We start from the raw sequence: 21,352 nt of genomic DNA, 5'->3' as shown, positions 1-21,352 counted from the left end.
AAAATACCATCACATTTAAAATCAATGTGCATGTTGTTGTATGGATTATCTACCCAAAAGGATATGACTTATGCTGGTTAGTCATCGTTAGATGTTTGAAGTTTTAAAATAACTAGGGTTAGTTTAATTGCCATAAACCTTTATGGTCTTGAGATTCCACCTGCAGCTGGCTACCTGCTTTTCAGATAAGAAAAAGAAAAAGTCATGATGGCAAAAAAACCGAATGACGGTATATAATATTAGATAAATAAAATAAATAAATGCCACTTTGTTTTTACCTAAATTAGTTTGCAGTTTTTGGTTTTTTTTATTCTGCAGCCCTGCTACAATACTTCTTAAGGCAGTCTATGAAAAAGTAAACCATACTATCTAGTTCCCATTTCCTACTTTTCTTTTAGAGAGACTATGTAGCAGAATCCTGACTTCTTGCAGTTTTTACCCAATTAGATTAAGTGGTCGCCACCCTGAAGTCAACCCTACCTCATCATGTCCCTTCTACCCACCCACCTACCCTTGCTTTTTAAAAACAAAACAAAAACAAAAAACAAAAACTGTGATCTTCAGATGTGTCCAGGTTCTTGAAGGGAGTCAAACATCTATGTCTTCCCCTTGCATTTACCAGTGCCTCTTTGGGACCTTGATCTGGTTTTCCTTTTTTAGCGGGTCCTATATTTTGGCTGCTGTGATCTCTCCTTGCCGCTGCTCACCTTGAAAACTGTTTTTTCTGGTGGTGATCTGTTCAGCACTACAAATATCCGAGCTACAGGCTCTTTCTTGTGAGCTGTTTCTGCGGATAACTCCGGAGGCGGTACAGCTTAGGACCATACCTTCTTTTTTACTGAAATCAGACTATGTCCCTACCCAGACTGGGATTTTCAGTTGTTGCATGCCTTGGATATCAAGTAGCATCTGGTGCGGTACTTAAAGGTTACTCACTCCATAAGGTAAGACTGTTTGTGCTCCATGGTGGAGATAAACAAGGGAAACCAGTGTTGAGGGCAACTGTAGCCCATTGGGTTAAAGAGGTTATCACTACCACCTTTGTGGATGCAGAAGTGCAATTACCCAGTCAGGTCAGAACTCATTCCACTAGAAAGGAAAATTAGTTTCTTACCTGATAACACTGGGCAACAATGAAAGTGTTACTAACCTAAAAAGGTCCTACTCTGTAGTATCTTGATGTGCTAAACACGAATATGACCATGAAAAGTTTTTATTGACTCTTGTTTTGAAGATATTTAATATAGTTCACTTTCTATGTTTAGTCATGTAAATTTATCCAATAGGACTGTAAATAAGCCTAGAATGATGTAATATTGCATCATATTGCATAATACCATCATGCACACATCATCCAGAGTTTATTACATCATTTTCTGATGCAATGCAGTTCTACTGCCATGCTGCTGCTGAGTAAGCTGACGTCAGCAGTGTACTATATGAAGCCCAGTCAGAAAGGGTGAGCATTTGAAATATTCATGCTGGCTGACCACTGCTGGACACTCCGCAGAGATGCTCCCGAACATGTGTACAAGAGACAAGCAAAGGAATCTAAGACATAGTCTATGACTTCATTTTTCAAACGGTATTAACCGTAGGTCTCCTACTATTGGCATACAATTCAAGATGTAATTATATTATTGCATAATACAAAAAAACTAGAGCCAATTTTGCATTTTCACAGTCACAATCATGTTTAGCACATGGAAATTTATAAGAATTGACTAATTTCATTTCAGTAACATGACTTTTGTGAAAATTTGTTGCCCAGTGTAATTTTCGTTCCTGTAGTACCACGGATCAGTCCAGACACCTGGGTTTTGCCTCTGCACCAGCAGATGGAGACAGAGCAAGATCTGACAGGCTCTGCCACATATAGCAGGGTGCCACCCACAGCCTCTTAGTCTTACGTAATGTCAAAGCAGAGTGGAACAACCAACCAACCAAACTACCTATGTTTCGCATAAAAAGGCCAAGTCCAAACCCCCAACTGGAACAGAACTCTCAGAACCAAAGGAATGAACGATAATATAACGAATATCTAGGTAAATGAATCTACGAGCGGACTCTGTTACTTCAGAATACACACAAACATGGGTGGGTTGCTGGACTGATCCGTGGTACTACAGGAACGAAAATTATCAGGTAAGAAACTAATGTTCCTTTCCCTGTACATACCCGGATCAGTCCAGACACCTGGAATGTATCAGAGCCAACTTACCGAGGGTGGGAACCAGAGAGTCCTGCTCGAAGCACTCCCTCACCAAAACCACCCGAATTCGAGGCATGGACATCCAGACGATAATACCTTGCAAAAGTATGCAACGACTTCCAAGTAGCTGCCCTGCAAATTTCCTGAGGAGACACTTGAGAAGATTCCGCCCAAGAAGCGGCCTGAGACCGCGTAGAATGAGCCCGAAGACCCACGGGAACAGGTTTCCCACGTTGCAAGTATGCAGACCCAATGACCTCCTTGAGCCATTGAGCTATCGTAGTTTTCGACGCCGCACCTCCTCTCTTTGGACCATTCCACAACACAAAGATGGTCAGACACACGGAAGGGATTCGTAACCTTGAGATATTATAGCAGCACCCTGCGGACATCCAGTTTCCGTAAATCCCGTGCTCTAGGATCAGCCCGCTCCACCTCGGGGAACGAAGGAAGCTCAATCGACTGATTCAAGTGGAAAGACACCACCTTTGGCAGAAAAGAAGGAACCGTCCTCAAAGAGACCCCCGAATCCGAGATCCGCAAAAACGGCTCCCTACACGACAGAGCCTGCAATTCAGAATCTCGCCTAGCCGAAGCAATCGCAATTAGAAACACCACTTTCAGCGTAAGATCCTTCAACGTCGCCCGCTTGATAGGCTCAACAGGCGGAGAACATAAGGCCGAAAGCACCCAATTAAGGTTCCAGGACGGGCAAGGATGGCGAAACGGAGGACTTAAATGCTTAGCCCCCCGAAGAAAACGCGCCACATCGGGGTGTAATGCCAAAGACACTCCGTGAACCTTACCTCAGACAACCCAGAGCCACCATCTGAACCCGAAGGGAACTACATTCCCATAACTTACTAAGTACTCCTCAACTCCCACAGACTGTAGACACCAATAGCTAATCTCCCTCTCCATGGACTTGTTTCGCATTAATAGTTTGTAATGTTCTTGTTTCCAGTTATGTTATCCAAGTTGTTCTCTCCCTGTTCTCTGTAAGACACTTGTTGTCATTGTTTAATATTTATATCTGTTGCAATGTAAACCGGAGTGATAAGTAACTCTGTTACCTGAACTTCGGTATAGAAATAGTTATAAATAAATAAATAAATAAATAAATAAATAAATAAATACAAGAGAGACCTTTAGAAAGACCTGCCTGAAGAAACCGAAGCCCGCGTGGGATCCACTACAGGATCCCCATATCAGTCTTCAAACACTGTCCAGATCCAAGCGTAAGCTAAGGACGTAGACTGTTTCCTTGACCTCAATAACGTAGCTACCACCGCATCAGAATAACCTTTATCCTTCAAGCGTTGCCTTTCAAAAGCCATGCCACGAGACAGAAGTGATCCACCTCCTCCAAACAGACGGGGCCTTGATGAAGAAGAGCCGCAGACTCCCGAAATCGAAGAGGGGTCTCGACCGCCAAGTTCAGTAGGTCCACAAACCACGGACGCCGCGGCCACTCCGGAGCCACCAAAACCACGTCCATTGGATGAAGTTCTATGCGCCGAAGCACCTTGCCTATCAGGGCCAGGGAGGGACACGTACAGCAACATGTTTGTGGGCCAGGGAAGAACTAGTGCATCAACCCCTTCGGCCCCTCTCTTCCTGCGCCAGCTGTAGAACCGTGGGGCCTTTGTATTCTGGAAGATGGCCATCAGGTCCATGTGTGGTGTGCCCCACCGCTCGCAGATGAGTTGAAACGCCTCGTCGGCTAGTTCCCATTCTCCGGGATCTAGATGGTGCCAACTGAGGAAGTCTGCCTGAACATTGTCTACCCCGGCGATGTGAGATGCTGCAAGGTTGCTGAGATTCCGCTCCGCCCAGCTCATCAGTTGTTGCGCCTCCGTCGCAACTAGTCGACTCCTTGTCCCTCCTTGGCGATTGATGTATGCCACTGTAGTTGCATTGTCTGACAAGACTCTGAGCGCCTTTCCCCGAAGAATTGGAAGGAAGGCTTGCAGGGCCAGAGCCACCGCCCTGGTCTCCAGGAGGTTGATGGACCACTGAGATTGTGCCTTGGACCACTGTCCCTGCACCGACCGACCCAGACAGACCGCTCCCCAGCCGGAGAGACTTGCATCCGTGCTGACTACCGTCCAGTCGGGCATGATCAGGGACACTCCACACGTCAGATGATCCGATACCAGCCACCAGTGGAGACTGGCTCTCGCCTGGTCTGTAAGCGGAAGCGGTAGCGGTAGATGGAACTGCTCTGACACAGGACTCCAGCGGGACAGCAATGCGGATTGTAAAGGACGCAGATGAGCGAAAGCCCAGGGAACCAAAGCTAGCATGGACGCCATGGAACCCAAGACCCTCAGATAATCCTTTACCTGAGGCATGTGTAGGGACAATAGGTGCCTCACCTGACTCTGTAGCTTGACCACTCATTTCTTGGTGAGGAATACCTTGCCCTGCCTCGTGTCGAATAGAGCTCCCAGAAACTCCAAGGACTGAATAGGAGTCAAACGACTCTTGGCAAGGTTGACCACCCATCCGAGAGATCGCAAGAGCTGAAGAACCCGGCTGACCGCTGTCTGACACTGTAGCTCGGACTTTGCCCGAATCAGCCAATCGTCCAAGTAGGGATGCACCAGGAAACCCTCTCTCTGGAGCTGTGCCGCCACATACGAGGGAGCGGTGGCGAGGCCGAAAGGGAGAGCCCGGAACTGATAATGGTTGCCCAGGATACAGAACCTGAGGAATCTCTGGTAAAACGGCTGGATGCAGATATGGAGATATGCTTCCGTGAGATCCAGAGAGGCCAGAAACTTGCCTGGCCGGACTGAGGCGACAACCGACCGAATTGTCTCCATTTTGAAGTGTGGTATCCGAAGACAATTGTTGACACTAAGTCTAATATCGGTCTGAATGTCCCCTCCTTTTTGGGGACTATGAAGTAAATGGAGTATCGGCCCTTGCGTTGTTGCTCGGGAGGAACTGAAATTATTGCCACCAAGTCCTGCAGGCGTCGTAGAGTTCCCTGCACCGCCTCTCGCTTCTCGGTAATCGCAGGGAGAGACGAAGAACCTGTCTGCAGGAGTCTGTACAAAATCTAAAGTGTAACCTTGACTTATCACGGTGAGGACCCACTGGTCTGACATTATTTTGGTCCATTCCTCAAAGAACAGCGCCAGTCTGGCTCCCACAGTTGGCGCTGGGTGAGAAACCTGCAGAGAGGAATGGACCGGACGAATCTCATTGCGAAGTCTTAGCCCCTGTCCCTGATGGAGGGCCACTTTGTTTGCCGAATCTTCTGCCACGAAAGGACTGAGGCCAAGACGGTTGCCGGGACGAGCTGGTACGTTAAGACGACATGGAAGACCTCGCAGGACGAGATTTCCTGTTCCCCCGAAACAGAGTCCTATTGGGAAACGAACCCCGAGGCAGAGGCCTGTCCTCAGGAAGTTTATAAGCCTTATTCTCTCCGAGCGATTGCATCATATCATCCAACTCCTTGCCAAACAACAACTTTCCTTTGAAGGGAAGGGAGTCCAGGTGAGCCTTGGAAGAACCATCCGCAGTCCAATTCCAGAGCCAAAGGAGACGGTGCGCTGAAATGCGGCGACCATGGATCTGGCCGACGTGCGCAAGAGGTCATACAGCGCATCTGCGCTGTAAGCGATCACCGCATCCAGTCGACTCGCCTGAGCAGCTTCTCCTTCCGAGAGATCGGCATTGGCCTGGAGTTGCTGAGCCCAGCGAAGGCCCGCCCCCAGGACAAAATTACTATATATTGCCGCGCAGACACCCAGAGCAGATACCTCAAAGACCTTCTTAAGCTGAAGCTCCAGCTTCCTGCCCTGTAAGTCCTTAAGGGCTGTAGCCCCTGTCACTGGAATCGTGGACCTCTTTGTCACGGCCAACACCACTGCGTCCACCCTAGGTAGTCTGAGAAGCTCCAAGGTGTCCTCTGGGAGAGGATATAGTTTGTCCATGGCCTTGTTTACCCTTCAGGTCCAAATCCGGAGTGTCCCATTCCTGGAAGAGAAGATCCATCGCCGAGAAGTGGAACGGAAAGGACGCCGTAAGACCCCTAAGGCCCAACAAGACTGGATCCATTTTAGCTCCTGGACAGGACTCCGCCGGCGGAGCGTCTATGCCGAGCTCCTGAAGAATGGCTGGGATGAGCGGTGCCAGTTCATCCTTCTTAAAGAGACGTATCACCCTTGGGTAGTCCCCTTCCATCGCTGGAGTTCCTTTGCTGGTACCTGACTGTCCCGTTACTTCCACATTCGCCTCAACGGCCCCCCCCCCAGGGGCCTCACCTGTGGATTCGTCTCATCCTGAGATGTGGACTCCGTGTCAGTCTCCTGTGGGGCAGACCGCAATGGTCTTTTATCTTTTGGCAGGTCCGAATCTCTCCGGAACCTATTCCTTTTCCGCCGCTTCTAGGACTTTGGCTGCAGCCCCAGCCCCCCAGGAGCCAACTTCTTCCCTGCTTTTTTGACTTTAAAGACTTTGTGCATCAGCAGCACGAAGTCTGAAGAAAAAGAAGATTCCGAGGAAGAGGAAGCCTCCCCCGGGCTATCCTCCTGCAAGGGAGAGGAAGCTCCCCCCGGGGCGCCCCCCCCCGGGGCGGCAGCTGCTGTGGAGATAGCATGGGAGGCAGCATCCCCTCCCCCAGCGCTGACCGTGTGGCTTCTCTGAAGGAGCCTAAAATGGCCGCTGTTCCCGCGCTGAGCGGGAATGGATCTTCAACTCCTTCAGCACCCGGTCCGGCGCACGACGATGAAAGAGGCGCCCGAATCCGTCCGTCCGGCCCCCCCCCCCGACCTGGATCGGATGAACCCTCGCCGCCCGGCACACAGTCTGAACAGAGACGGTCGCACGGCACGAAGACCCCCGGGGCATCTTCCCCCCTCCGCTGGAAAACACCAGGAAAGCGATTATTTATTTATTTATTTATTTATTTAAAGGCTTTTATATACCGGAGTTCATGTACTAGTACATACCACTTCGGTTTACACAGAACCAATATTGGAAAATTACATCAAACAAGTGGGTATAAAATAACAAGGCTAACTTTGTAGGAACTTAGAACTTGAGGTAAAGGAGAGAACAGGACCAAGTGGTAACAGATCAATGTAAATAGCTAAATAATAAATACAAATTCTTACAATGAATACAAATGCTTACAGATTACAGTCTTCAAAATCTAAGTTTACATCTTCAGAATAATGTTTAAATCTACAAGAACTAACGGTTACATCTTCAAGGTTTGTAGACTTCAAAGCTGAGGTTACATCTGACTTAAAAGGTATTGGTGTAGCATGCTGTAAATTTAACGATTGGGAATATGAGACCAAGAAATACAATTAAGAGTTGCGGATTAACAAACTAATAAAACAAAACAAACCGCAAATGAGGCAGCAGAGAGTCGGCGCACACAGACTGGCAAAAAACAAACACATTTTTTTACTTGCCATTCGCTGTCCCTGGTACTGGACTCCTGCTCCAGTGGGGGGTGAGTGAGCCGGGCTCCCCGGTATCACCCCCGACACTGCTAACCAGAAGGGGCCGGGTCCTCGACCCTTAGCAGCGGCCTCGACCACGGGGGGAAGGTCCCCTCAGAAACGTCCACCCCCCCCTGGGAGGCTCCCTCGATGAGGGACTGGTTTTCTTCCCTTTTTTTTTTTTTTTTTTAACTTTAAAGAAAACTAAAACTTCAAAAAAACCCAAAAAAACCAACACCAGGAACCGGTCCTGACTAAACTAAACTGAAATTACCAAAAAATTCCCCACCAGGGATCCCAGAGGCTGTGGACTCTGCACCTGTACCATCTGCTGGAGACAGAGTAAGACTGGGAGGCTGTGGGTGGAACCCTGCTATATGTGGCAGAGCCTGTCAAATCTTGCTCTGTCTCCATCTGCTGGTGCGGAGGCAAAATCCAGGTGTCTGGACTGATCCAGGTACGTACAGGGAACTCAGGCGGTGGAGATTCGGTTGTTGTTTCCTGTTGAGATTTGTGGGGCAGCAACATAGTTCTCCTTACATACATTTTCAAGCATTACTGCTTGGATGGCTCAAGAGGACGCGGCTTTTGCATGTGCAGTGTTGACGGGACCGCAGACAGCCTCCCACTCTTTTCAGGAGTGGCTTTGGTACATCCTACCAGTGTCGATTGGCCAGCCTGAGTGCAGAAAAAGGTGAAATTACTACTTCCCTGATAATTTCCTTTCCTCTAAGGAAGGCAGGTCAAGCCACAACCCACCCTGGGCTGCCAACTAGATTTTAGTTCGTCCTTTATTCTTGGATGATGTAGAGTGTTATTTCTTTTGCTTCACTTGAAAGTCTGGTAAGTGAAATAACCAGCCCCTAAGATTAGTTGACAATGTTTTACTGAGCTCATTGCTTCCAAGTTGGCTGAAAGCAGATGAGTGATGACAGTTAAGTCATATTTCAAGTATATTTCCAGTGCTGAACACCTTGTAACATCTAACATCCAAGGTAGAAAAGAAAAAAAAATTGAAAAAACTGCCTTTGAAACTGAGAAGAGAATACTGTGGGGAAAGCCATGATTGTGAGACCCGCCCCCTCCCCCGTCATAGCAATCGGAGCCGGACCGTTGAAAGGCGCCAAGCCAGCGGGCGCGACAAAGGGGCACTCCCCTTTGTGCAACCCTTAGTGTTAACCATTCCCTTGTTTTTATCTCCCTTGTTAACAATTTCCATGTTTATTATTGTTCAATGTATTGACAAAGGAAAAGCTTGATTTCCTGCATTTTTTGTTGGAATGTAAACCGATGTGATATGTAAAATCGAACACCAGTATATAAAAATAAATAAATAAATAAAATCAGTTTGCCCACAGTTTGGCTTTTCTAGAGAAACTGGCAGGCTGATGTCGGGGCAGGGCTATACATCAGTGAAGTCAGCGAGTCAATTTTACTCCATCTCCATCTGCTGGTAGGAGTGCATAACCCGCTGGTGTGGATTCATTAGAGGAAAGGAATTTATCAGGGAAGTAGTAATTTCACCTTTCCTTACTGTCTTGCCAGCCCAGTTCAGACAAATGGGTTATGTTTCCCTACCATTTGGAGCATATGGAGACAAAATACTTTTTCATGATGACTTCACTTCATAGTCTGATTCAGCCCAGGAAAAACCATCAGTGCTATTCTCTCCAGCAGATGGAAGTGGTATCTGGTCTGGTGCAACTTACAAGTTAAGCTCCTGAGTTGGTGGTTCTCCTTCAGTAGAGATTTATAATCTTTAGCCACTCCCTCAGATTCTCTTGTCTTTATCCCATGCTTTCTTGAATTCTTATCCTTGTCTCCATGGGGAGGCTGTTCCATGCATCCATCATCCTCTCTGTAAAGAAATATTTCCTAAGATTACTCCTACCCCTTTCATCCTCATCCTCTGACCCCTTATTCTAGAAACTCCTTTACATTGAAAGAGACTGCCCCTCTGTGCACGTAAACTCTGAGGTATTTTAAATACCTCTATCATATCTACCCTCTCTCTTTTCTCCAGGGTATACATGTTAAGATCTTTAAATTTGTCCCCATATGCTTTAAAACAAAGACCACTGACCATTTTAGTAGCCCCCTCTAGATCAACTCTATCTGGTTTCTGTATTTTTGAAGTTGCGGTTTCCAGAATTGTACCCAGTATTGAAAATGAGGTTTCAACAGAGCCTTACACAGGGGCAATATCATTTTTTTTTATATTGTTGACCATTCCTCTCCCTATGTAATCAAGCATTTTTCTTGCCTTTGCCTTATATTCCTGTTTCAGTGCTATGTCCTGTTCTTCTGAGGAAGGAAAAGCAGTTTTTCTCTGCAGAGCATTTGAATTAGGAAGAATTTCTTTAAGATAAAAAATGATTACAGAGGAAGAATTTAAGTGGGTTTAGATTTTGAAAGTTGATTTTATAGGTTTTGTTAGTTTTGACAATAGTAAGTTGATGGTTTCCTTGGCTGCACTGTACTATATAGTGAAGTCAGCATGAAAGCTTGTTCTCCATCTCCATCAGCTAGCAGGGCCCATAACCCATTTGTCTGGACTAGTCTGTAGGTCTCAAGGAAAGAAAATTAACAGGTTGAACGAGGCTTCATAGTCTAAGTTCTGAGAACTAATGGGGTTTCCATCAACCCTAAGTGCAGCTCCCAGACTCTTTCCTCAGTATACAGTTTTTTCCGAGGACAACAAGAAGGCAATATTTACCCATGGATGGAGCCTGGCACAGAAAACTTATGTCAAAGTTTCTTGAACTTAGAGCGTCACTGAACCTGCTCAGGCATGCATTATACCACATGTCCACGTGGAGTCCCCTTCAGTCTCTTCTTTTCTATGGAGCCCATCTCGTAGTCAGGTGAGAGCCACACTTTGCCAACTTTTTAGCCTACTTTACATAAAGTGTGTTTTTTCACCTAAATATTTTTGCTTCCTCACACAGTTGTCGCAAGGTCGTTCCAGTTCTCCTGTTAGCATCCTAGACAGGTTTTTCAACATTTACAGATGCCTGCCTGCCAGCCATAGACTACTGTCATTATCTATTTCGATCTAACAACCCTTTTATTTCGAGACATGTCCACTTCAGGCTTTAAGTGGTATCCCACATGTACGAGGACTATGTCTATCATGGACCCCATGATATGTATCCTCTGCCTTGCGACATCGCATGATGTCTAGGGTTGCAGCAAGCGTGCCAGGATGACCCTGAAGGCACATAAGATCCAGCCAGAGAAGACTGATAAGTCAACATTGGAGGCATCAGAGCTGCATCGATGGATACTGAGCCATCAACATCAACAGGGCCATCTGTTCTGTCGTAGTCATCAGCTGAGAGGGAAGCAGAGACCATCCATCGTCTTGCTCCTTTAGGTCAAGGATGTCTAGTTAGTTGACCTTGGCACCGGGGAAGGACAGATCCAAGCATCGAGGAAAGCCGAAGAAGCATCGGTCTCCGTCTATACACGGTGCCGGGCAAGGGGATGCACCAGCTTCTGCTGTGATGCCCCCAAAGCGATCCTGCAGTGAGAAGAGCCAGTCCTCCATTGATGCTGGGGGTATGCCACCGATCCTCTTCTCGGTTCTGAAGAGGATGTGGTTATACTTCCTGCACCCCAGCCAGTTTTGGCACCAGTAATATGAGGTGGAATTAGAGGCATGTACAGGTAGTGGTCAAGATGGCGATGTGCACCTCAGTGTCACAGGATTGACGGCAGTCACTCCTCGAGTTGCTGCTGGAATCCTTGCTTGCATTTATTGGTGTGCTACTGACTCAGCCAGGGTCAGTTCCCGGGGCAGCACTGTCTTGTGGGGCTCTGCTACCTGCTAATCTAGTTGTCATCCCCGGTTCCTTGGAGGAAGCAGCCCCCCCCCCCCCCCCCCAATGCTGGAGAAGACACCAGGGCCCGGGCCAACATGACCAGTTCCATCTGTGCCTGTACCACTCTTTGGGGGCCAAACCCTTAGGGTCCCATTACTTGTCAATGACAATGCAAACAAGGGTACCTATGACCCCTAAGAGGATAACTATTCAGTGGCCTCTGATAATGCTTGGGATGGTCTCCCCTCAGATCTATCTCCTCCAGAGATTGAAGGAAGTCCCCACAGTAGGACCTCTCCTTCGCAGGCTTTGTTTGGGTGAAGGCAGAGGCCATCCCATTTCAGTTGCTGACTGAAAAGAAACCAGGCACAAAATGCTAGATATCTTCTAGTTCGTGGAGCCTCCCCAAGGAGATCATGGCAGTCCCAGTACATGAGATCCTTGTGGAGTTACTGCTGAGGATGTGGGAACACTCTCACAGTGCCCTCTTGTGAACAAGGCGGCAGACATGATTTCTCTCATCCAAAAGGCCCTGCGATTTGACAAACGTCAGCTGCCCCACAAATCAATAGTCATCGAATCCGCTCTCAAGAAGGCCAAATGCTCTTGGACCCATTCTTCAGCGCCCTCAGGAAAGGATCACAGAGCAATGGATGCTCTTGGGAGAAAGGCATTTCAGGGTGCTATGCTTATTGCCGCATAGCAACCTACCACTCTACATTTATTTATTTAAAAGTTTTTATATACCGTCATTAAGTTATTTACCACCATAACGGTTTACAATAGGGCACATATATCAAAGAAAATATAGATCATACATTACATAGAGGGTGCCATTATTATTCGGTAACAAAAACACAATAAGTATAATATGGTTTATGACGTGGAATTTACATTAATGAAATTCTCATGGGAGATTATATGTTTTATTGCTATTCAACCTGTCTGACTACAATTATCAGAGGGATAAAATAATTTCCAGGTAGTATCTGGAGATTGTGAGCTGGGTGCTCTATGTCCGCTTATCCTTATTTATTTGCTTGCGTCGTTCTCTTTATTGAAGGCTTGTTTGAAGAGCCAGGTTTTGCGGTGTGTTTTGAAAAGTTTATGATTTCTCTGAAGTCTTAGATCAAGGGGCATAGTGTTCCATAATACGGGAGCGGCTAGGGACAGTGCACGTTCCCTAACCTGGGTTAGTCTTGCTGTTTTCACAGATGGAATGGTTAAGAGAGCTTTGTTTGCTGATCTTAAATTTCTATGTGGGACGTGTACTCGAAGTGCTGTGTTCAGCCATTCTGCTTTTTCATCATGGATTAGTTTGTGTATTGTGCAAAGAGCTTTGAACTGAACTCTTTGTTCTATGGGTAGCCAATGTAGTTCGGCAAGTGTATCTGTGATGTGATCTTTTTTACTTTTTCCAGTGAGAATTCTAGCTGCGGAGTTTTATAATATTTGCAGTAGTCTTATCGTAGTGTAGAGTAAACCAAGTAGTAAAACATTACAGTAGTCAGTGCTTGCAAATCACTGATATCTGCACTGATATTTGCTTAAATCACTGCAAATAGTGATTTAAGCACTGTGCGAAAGTTTGGTAGTGATAGTAATGGTTTAAGTTTTCTGAGTATCATGAGTTTAGCATACTCTTCTTTAATCTTTAGTGTTATGTGCTGTTTGAGGTTTAGCTCTGTGTCAATTATTACTCCGAGGTTGTGTACTTTCTCAGCTAATTCAATTTTTTGGTTACTGTTGAAAATTATTGGAGTTTGTGTAATGTTCATGCTCTTTCTTTCTAAGTGTATGAATTCAGTTTTATCGATGTTAATTATCAGCTCCATTTGGTTTAGTAGTTTTATTATGTCTAGATACATAATACTTATTGTTTTTTCAATAGTGTCCTCAATTGGTAGGATTAATTGAATGTCATCGGCGTAAACATAGTGTACGATTCCTAGTCCTGTGAGATGGCACAGTGGAAATAGATATATGTTAAAGAGTCGCTGAGAGTGCCGACCCTTGTGGAACTCCTGTTTTTAGGTAATTTTTTCAGATAGAGTGTTTTTAATTTGTACTTGAAATGTTCTGTTATTTAGATATGACCTGAACCATGTGATTGTTTTACCATGTAGTTCTATTTCTTCAAATCTTTTTATTAGAATTTAGTGATTTGGGGGAGAAAGCAGGAGAAGGAGGGGCTGTCGGCCACCTCTCCCCGAGCGACCCGGCAGAAAAAAGGACTTTCTTTTCTTACCATCTGTGGCGAAACCTGCAGGCTCCCGCCACCCAGAGAAGCCCTTGAAATCTTAACATCAGTGGCAGAGAGGGACGCTGCCGCATACATCACAGGGGATGTGGCCACGGAATTTAAATCGGTCCGTGGTGCGTCATAGACTCAGGGAGAGAGCAGGAGAAGGAGGGGCTGTCTGTCACCTCTCCCCGAGCGACCCGGCGGAAAAAAGGATTTTCTTTTCTTACCACCTGTGGCGAAACCTGTAGGCTCCCACCGCCCAGAGAAGCCCTTGAAATCTTAACATCAGTGGCAGAGAGGGACGCTGCCGCATACGTCACAGGGAGCATGGCCACGGAATTTAAATCGGTCCATGATGCGGCGGTGTGACGCCGCCGGCGCGACGCCTAAGCCGCGCGGCTTAGTCCAGGTGAGTTTGGGTGTTTGGCCAGGAAGTCTGTCTTTGTGAAAACTCTTATCGTGGATGGGGAAGAAGAGAAAAGCAAAGACATTGACGTCATCACCAGTGCCCCAACAATGCACTGGCCCAATGGATCAACATGTCGTAAGACAAAGGGTTAAAGGGTTGATCCTAATGAGGATGTGTTGGGGAGCTCATCGTTGGCTTCCCTAAGTCCTGGGGAAGGCCCTGTCTTACCACCACAGCCAAGTAAGAGTCCATCCACTGAACTGGCTACAGAACTGGTAGGAATTAATCCCTTAGAAGTAAGCTTGGTATCCCAAGCAGAAAATCAAGGGATTGAAAAATCTTTGGGGCGGATTTTAAGAGCCCTGCTCGCCTAAATCCGCCTAAATCCGGGCGGATTTAGGCGAGCAGGGCCCTGCGCGCCGGTGCGCCTATTTTACATATGCCTACCGGCGCGCGCAGAGCCCCGGGACTCGCGTAAGTCCCGGGGTTTTCTGAGGGGGGCGTGTCGGGGGCGGGCCCGGTCGGTGCGGCGTTTTGGGGGCATGTCGGCAGCGTTTTGGGGGCGGGCCCGGGGGCGTGGTTACGGCCCGGGGGCGTGGCCGCGCCCTCCGTACCCGCCCCCAGGTCGCGTCCCGGCACGCATGCGGCCCGCTGGCGCGCGGGGATTTACGTCTCCCTCCGGGAGGCGTAAATCCCCCGACAAAGGTAAAGGGGGGGTTTAGACAGGGCCGGGCGGGTTGGTTAGGTAGGGGAAGGGAGGGGAAGGTGAGGGGAGGGCAAAAGAAAGTTCCCTCCGAGGCCGCTCCGATTTCGGAGCGGCCTCGGAGGGAACAGGGGTAGGCTGCGCGGCTCGGCGCGCGCCGGCTATACGGAATCGATAGCCTTGCGTGCGCCGATCCAGGATTTTAGCGGCTACGCGCGTATCTACTAAAATCCCGCGTACTTCTGCTGGCGCCTGATGCGCCAGCAAAAGTACGCCAATTCGCACGGTTTGAAAATCTACCCCTTTATTAAGTGTGTTAACTGTTGATCCTATTCCAGTTCTTACCCATAGCATTGTCACGGATTTGCCCCCTGACAATGTTACTTTATCTGATTTGTGGAAAGCAATTTCAAATTTGGATAATAATATTACTACTATGAATAGATCATTGTCAGCTGTGATAAATGTTAATACAGAGAAAATTAATGAACAAGGGACAAAAGTTTTAAAGTGTGAAAAAGATATATCTGATTTGAAGGAGAAAATGCAACTTGTCCAGTCTTCAGAAAATACTTTTGTGTGTGATAGTTTAAGTATTCACAAGGAACTTGAGCGCATGGAAAATTTTTTGAGATTAAAAAAATCTAAGGTTAGTAAATTTTCCAATAACTCGTCTTTTGTCCCCTTTAGAAATGTTTAAAAAATTTTTGAGGGAAGTATTAATGTATAAAGATGAAGAATTTCCTATTTTGTCTAAAATATATTATTTTAGAAAGAAAAAGGAGAGGAATATTCCGGGTGGTGCCCAGGAGTCTCCTCCAAGTTTGGGGATATCAACCTTCTTGGAGGAGTCCTTGGATATAATGTTGAGATTACTTACCTGATAATCTCCTTTTCCTTAGTGTATGCAGATGGACTCAAAACAAATGGGTATTGTGTGCTCGTGCTAGCAGTTGGAGACGGATCTGACGTCAGCACGGGTACATATACCCCCACAGGAAGTGTAGCAAATCAGTAATCTTCCTTGCAAAAGCTTTTATGGATATATTTGTAACTGACCGATCGATTAATCAACAGGATTACCCTGACCAATTGATGGTAGCTGGAGACCGCCAGTGTACTCAGCCGGAAGACGTCGACACCCAGCAGGGTGGATGCCCTATATAAGCAAACATGGCTTACCGTGAGACGGCGAATCCGCATGTATACCGGCAGCCAGGCGGGATGCTGAGTCCATCTGCATACACTAAGGAAAAGGAGATTATCAGGTAAGTAATCTCAACATTTTCTAGCGTGCAGTAGATGGACTCAAAACAAATAGGATGTACAAAAGCTACTCCCGGACTGGGCGGGAGGCTGCCCGAGGACAGTGTAGGATTGCCCTCGCAAATGCTGTGTCCTCCCGGGCCTGGACATCCAGACGGTAGAATCTGGAGAAGGTAAGGAGGGAGGACTACGTCGCCGCTTTACATATCGCTGTAGGCGTCAGCAGCTTAGCTTCTGCCCAAGAGGCCGATTGTGCTCTGGTAGAATGAGCCGTGACCTGTAGAGGCGGTGGTTTACCCGCCTCTACGTAGGCTGCCTTGATAACTTCTTTAATCCAGTGGGCGATGGTCGGCCGTGAGGCCGCTTCCCCTTGCTTCTTCCCGCTGTGCAGGACGAACAGGTGGTCCGTCTTTCGTACTGCTTCTGACATTTCCAGGTATCTGGATAGCAGTCTGCCAATGTCGAGATGACGTAGTATTCGACCTTCTTCCGATTTCTTCAAACCTTCCGTGGTAGGCAAGGATATGGTTTGGTTGAGGTGAAAGTGTGAAACCACTTTGGGTAAAAAGGATAGAAGTGTGCGAAGATGGATAGCTTCTGGAGTGATTCTGAGAAATGGATCACGGCAGGACAGTGCTTGTAGCTGAGATGCGGCGTGCTGAACATACGGCTAGCAAGAACACCATCTTCAAGGTTAACAAACGGAGAGACAGGCCTTGAAGGGGCCTGAAGGCAGATCCCGCTAGAAATTCCAATACTAGGTTGAGGTTCCACAAGGGCACAGGCCACTTCAGTGGCGGGCGAATGTGTTTGACTCCTTTCAGGAAACGTGAAACGTCTGGGTGTTTGGCAGTGGAGTTGCCGTCACGCCTGGGACCGTAGCAGGACAGTGCTGCTACCTGTATCTTGATGGAGCTGAGGGACAGACCCTTCTGAAGTCCATCTTGTAGGAAGTCCAAGATGAGAGGAATCTTAGCGGCATGTGAATTGGTGCTGTCAGAGTCGCACCAGGCTTCAAAAACTCTCCAGATCCTGATATATGTCAGTGATGTGGAGAACTTGCATGCTCGGAGAAGTGTATCTATTACCGGCTCAGAGTATCCTCTTTTCTTCAATCTAGCCCTCTCAATGGCCAGACCGTAAGAGAGAATTGAGTTGGATCTTCGTGGAGGATGGGACCTTGCCACAGCAGGTCCCTGTGTGGAGGCAGGCGTAGAGGATTCCCTGCCAGTAGTCTTCTCATGTCTGCATACCGGGGTCTTCTTGGCCAGTCCGGGGCCACTAGAAGAACTAGGCCTCTGTGTCGCTGAATCCTGTGTACAATGGTGCCCAGCAGGGGCCACGGAGGAAAGGCGTATAGCAGGATCCCCTGAGGCCATGGTTGTACCAGGGCATCGATCCCCTGGGCTTGAGGATCCCGCCTGCGGCTGAAATATCTGGGAACTTGAGCGCTGGACCTGTCCACTAATAGGTCCATGGCTGGCGTCCCCCATCGATCCACAATTATCTGAAAACTGTGGGTGACAGCTGCCACTCCCCCGGGTTTAGGCTTTCTCTGCTGAGGAAGTCTGCCGTCATGTTGTCCTTCCTGGCAATGTGGACGGCGGAGATGTCCTGAAGATTTGCTTCTGCCCAAATCATTAGGGGAGTTACTTCTAGGGACACTTGTTGGCTTCTGGTTCCGCCCTGTCGATTGATGTATGCCACTGTGGTGGCATTGTCTGACATCACTCTGACCGCTCTGTCGCGAAGTCTGTGGGCAAATCGCAGGCATGCAAGCCTGACTGCCCGTGCCTCTAGTCGGTTGATGTTCCACCTTGACTCTTCTCTGGTCCACCGCCCTTGGGCGGTGAGTTCCTCGCAGTGTGCTCCCCATCCGTTCAGGCTGGCATCTGTGGCGAGCAGAATCCAGGTTGGGGAGGACATTCTTGATCCCCGGCTTATGTGGCCGGGCTGTAACCACCATCGTAGCCGATTCCGCACTCTGGCCGGCAGAGGTAGGTGTATGGTGTAGTTCCGTGATCGTGGACTCCATCGAGATAGAAGGGCGCATTGCAATGGTCTCATATGAGCCCGCGCCCAAGGCACTACTTCCAGAGTGGATGCCATGAGGCCGAGGACTTGTAGGTAATCCTGAGCTGTGGGCTGGCTGGCGCTCAGCAGGACCTGCAGATGATTCCAGAGTTTTGACTGTCTCTTGGAGGTCAGGCTGACCTTGTCGTCTTGGGTGTCGAATTGGACCCCTAGGTATTCCAGCGACTGGGATGGCTGTAGGGAACTCTTCTTTTTGTTGACTACCCATCCTAGGCTTTCCAGAAGAGCTATAACTCTGTTGGTTGCCCGGTGACTCTCCTCCGGTGACTTTGCCCTGATCAGCCAATCGTCCAGGTAGGGAGGGACGAGAATTCCTTCCTTCCTGAGTGCCGCCTCCACTACTACTATGACCTTGGTAAAGATCCGCGGCGCAGTGGCTAACCCGAAGGGTAAAGCTCGGAACTGGAAGTGCTGATTCAGGACTTTGAAGCGTAAATAGCGCTGGTGATCCCGATGGATTGGAATATGCAAGTAGGCTTCCGACAGATCTAGGGAGGTGAGAAACTCCCCTGGCTGTACTGAATTCTTGACAGACCGCAGAGTTTTCATTGCGAAAGCTGGGGACCCGTAGGTGTCAATTGACTGACTTGAGGTCCAGGACGGGCCTGAAAGTGCCCTCCTTCTTGGGTACTATGAAATAAATGGAATAATGCCCAGAATTTCTCTCTCCTGCAGGTACTGGGATTTTTGCTCTTAGGGCCAGGAGCCTCTGTAAGGTCACTTCTAGTGCCGCTTTCTTGATCGGTGAGCAAGGAGATTCCACAAACTTGTTCGGTGGAAGCCGAAGAAAATCCAGGTAATATCCTTCCCGGATGATGGCGAGGACCCACTGGTCCGCAGTGATCTCGACCCACCTGCAGTAGAAGAGGGTTAGCCTGCCCCCTATGGCTGCTACCCTCGGATGGGTCGGCTGATTGTCATTGTGGGTTACGGCCGGGGCCAGAACCCGAGCCGGTTCTCTTCTTGGTGTGCTTAGTCCGAAAGGGCTGGTTCCTGGCCTGAGAACGAGGTGCTTGATAGCGAGTCCTGTAGGGGTTGAAGCGCTGCGAGTTTCTACCTCTGGATGGTCTAGAACCAGAACGCTGGCTCCTCCTTGACCTGTCTTCTGGTAGACGGGGTAATGGAGAGGCACCCCATTTAGTAGCCCAGTTCTCGAGGTCGCTGCCGAACAGTAGGGAACCCTTAAAGGGCATTCTTGTGAGTCGTGTCTTGGAGGACGAGTCAACCGCCCAATTGCGTAGCCAAAGCTGTCTCCTGGCTGCCACTGAGGAGGACACTCTCTTGGCTGCCGTACGGACGAGGTCGGAGGCTGCGTCAGTGAGAAAAGCGAGAGCTGATTCCATGTCTTCTCCCGGGGTGTTGTTTCTTGCCTGTGATAAACAGGAGCGCGTCACCACGGTGCAGCAAGTCGCGATCCGAAGGGACATGGCTGCTACCTCAAAAGCTTGTTTCAGAATGGTGTCCATGCGTCGGTCATGCGTATCCTTGAGGGCCGCTCCCCCCTCCACTGGAATGGTGGTGTGCTTCACAATTGCGTTAACTATGGCGTCTACCCTGGGGCACGCCAGCAGCTCCTTGGACGCCGGATCCAGAGGGTACATGCCCAACAAGGCCCGACCCCCTTTGAATGAGGCCTCCTGTGCCTTCCATTCCAGCTCAATTAGCTGCTGTGCTGCTTGTAGGAGGGGAAAGTGGTGAGCCGTTTGGCGCAGGCCCTCTAGCAGGGGGTTCTTTATAGGGTCCCCTGGGGCATTCTGGCCCGGAATGGCCAGCTCCGATAAGCATTGTGAGACCAGGCCTGGAAGATCTTCTTTCCGAAAGAAGCGTCTCATGGTCCGATATGGTTCTATCTCCGAGGAAAGTTCACCCTCCTCGGAGGGCTCCTCATGTTCCTCGGAGCAATCCGAATCCCCATAATCGGGGCTGTCGGGTGGCCGCGCCTAGGTCTCGAGGGTCCAGGGGCCGGATCAACCGGGACGGAAAGACCCATACGAGGAGCAGACTGCATCTGGACAAAAGCGTGAATCCCCTTAAATAATTCCACCCAGGAAAGCGAAGCCGGATCTGGCCGCAGGGGTACCAGGTCTCTCGGGTTCCCCGGCTGCTTGCCACGGCCTGCCAAGTCCGGTGTGATCCCTGAGGAACTGCTGGGCTGGGACCGGTCTTGTCCTGGAACTCCCATGGCTTCCTCACATTGGGCACATAGGGAGTCTGCTTCCTCACTCTGTGTGGCTCTGAGGTTGCATGCTGAGCAGAGGCTTAGAGCGTTCATGCCTGATTCTGGAGGTGCCGGCTCTGCGGACGCATGGGCTCTCTTATGCTCCATTCGCCTGAAATGCGGTGTCGCCCAACGATGTGCGCCTAACAGCATGTGCCTATAACGGGCGTCTTATAAACGTGCACCTATAATGGGCGTCTTATAAATGTGCGCCTATAAACGAGCGTCTTAGAAAGTGCGCGTATCCAAATAGCGTGCGCGAACAACGTGCGCCTATCGCGTGCGCTAACAACGTGCACCTATCGCGCGCGCTTAGCAAGCAACGTACACTTAATTGGAGAAGATGAGTAGGCAGGCAAAATGGCGACCTGCTAGGCGGGCTGCCTCGTAGGCAGGCCCAGTTAGTCCACACTTCCTCGGATACCAAGTAAAGATGTACGCCTTACCTTGTCTTCGGCGCTTCCCGGCTGCAACCCGGGTGGTCTCCGGCTGCGGGGGGAGAGGGTGAGTACCTTCACCGCCGCGCTTAAGGAAGTGCGCCCGCTGCCTCTAGGCCGCGCCCGAACTTGTCTCGCTCGGGGGCCAAGTCCACGCCGGGACCGAGGCTGCCTCTAGGCCACGCCCGAACTCGTCTCGCTCGGGGGCCAAGCCGCGCCCGAGCCCTTCTCACTCGGGGGCTGGGTCCCTGCCGCGAACCGGCCCGAGGCTCTTACCTCCGAGGGACCACGGAAGTCAGCTCGGGAAACTCAACTGGGTGAGTGACCGCCTGGTATCACCACAGGAGTGCGGGGCTCGTCTTCAGTAGGTTTCGTCTATGAATTTAGTCGTTAGAATTTGGAAACACGCTCAGCGAGCGTCAGGTAGCTCCAAACTGCTTTGGAGACGGAAATTACTGATTTGCTACACTTCCTGT

At 49.0% G+C, this 21,352-nt stretch overlaps 1 protein-coding gene across 1 annotated transcript in view; it reads right to left on the bottom strand.

Annotated features, from left to right (window-relative positions):
- Positions 1 to 21,352, bottom strand: part of USP16 (ubiquitin specific peptidase 16) — a 557,777-nt gene that overhangs the window by 34,360 nt on the left and 502,065 nt on the right. The gene's annotated exons all lie outside the window — the stretch shown is intronic.

The sequence above is a fragment of the Rhinatrema bivittatum genome, chromosome 15 (genome assembly GCF_901001135.1).
Source record: "Rhinatrema bivittatum chromosome 15, aRhiBiv1.1, whole genome shotgun sequence".
Taxonomy (NCBI): domain Eukaryota; kingdom Metazoa; phylum Chordata; class Amphibia; order Gymnophiona; family Rhinatrematidae; genus Rhinatrema; species Rhinatrema bivittatum.
The sequence above is the reverse complement of the archived record's forward strand: the minus strand, read 5'-3'. Positions and strand labels throughout refer to the sequence as shown.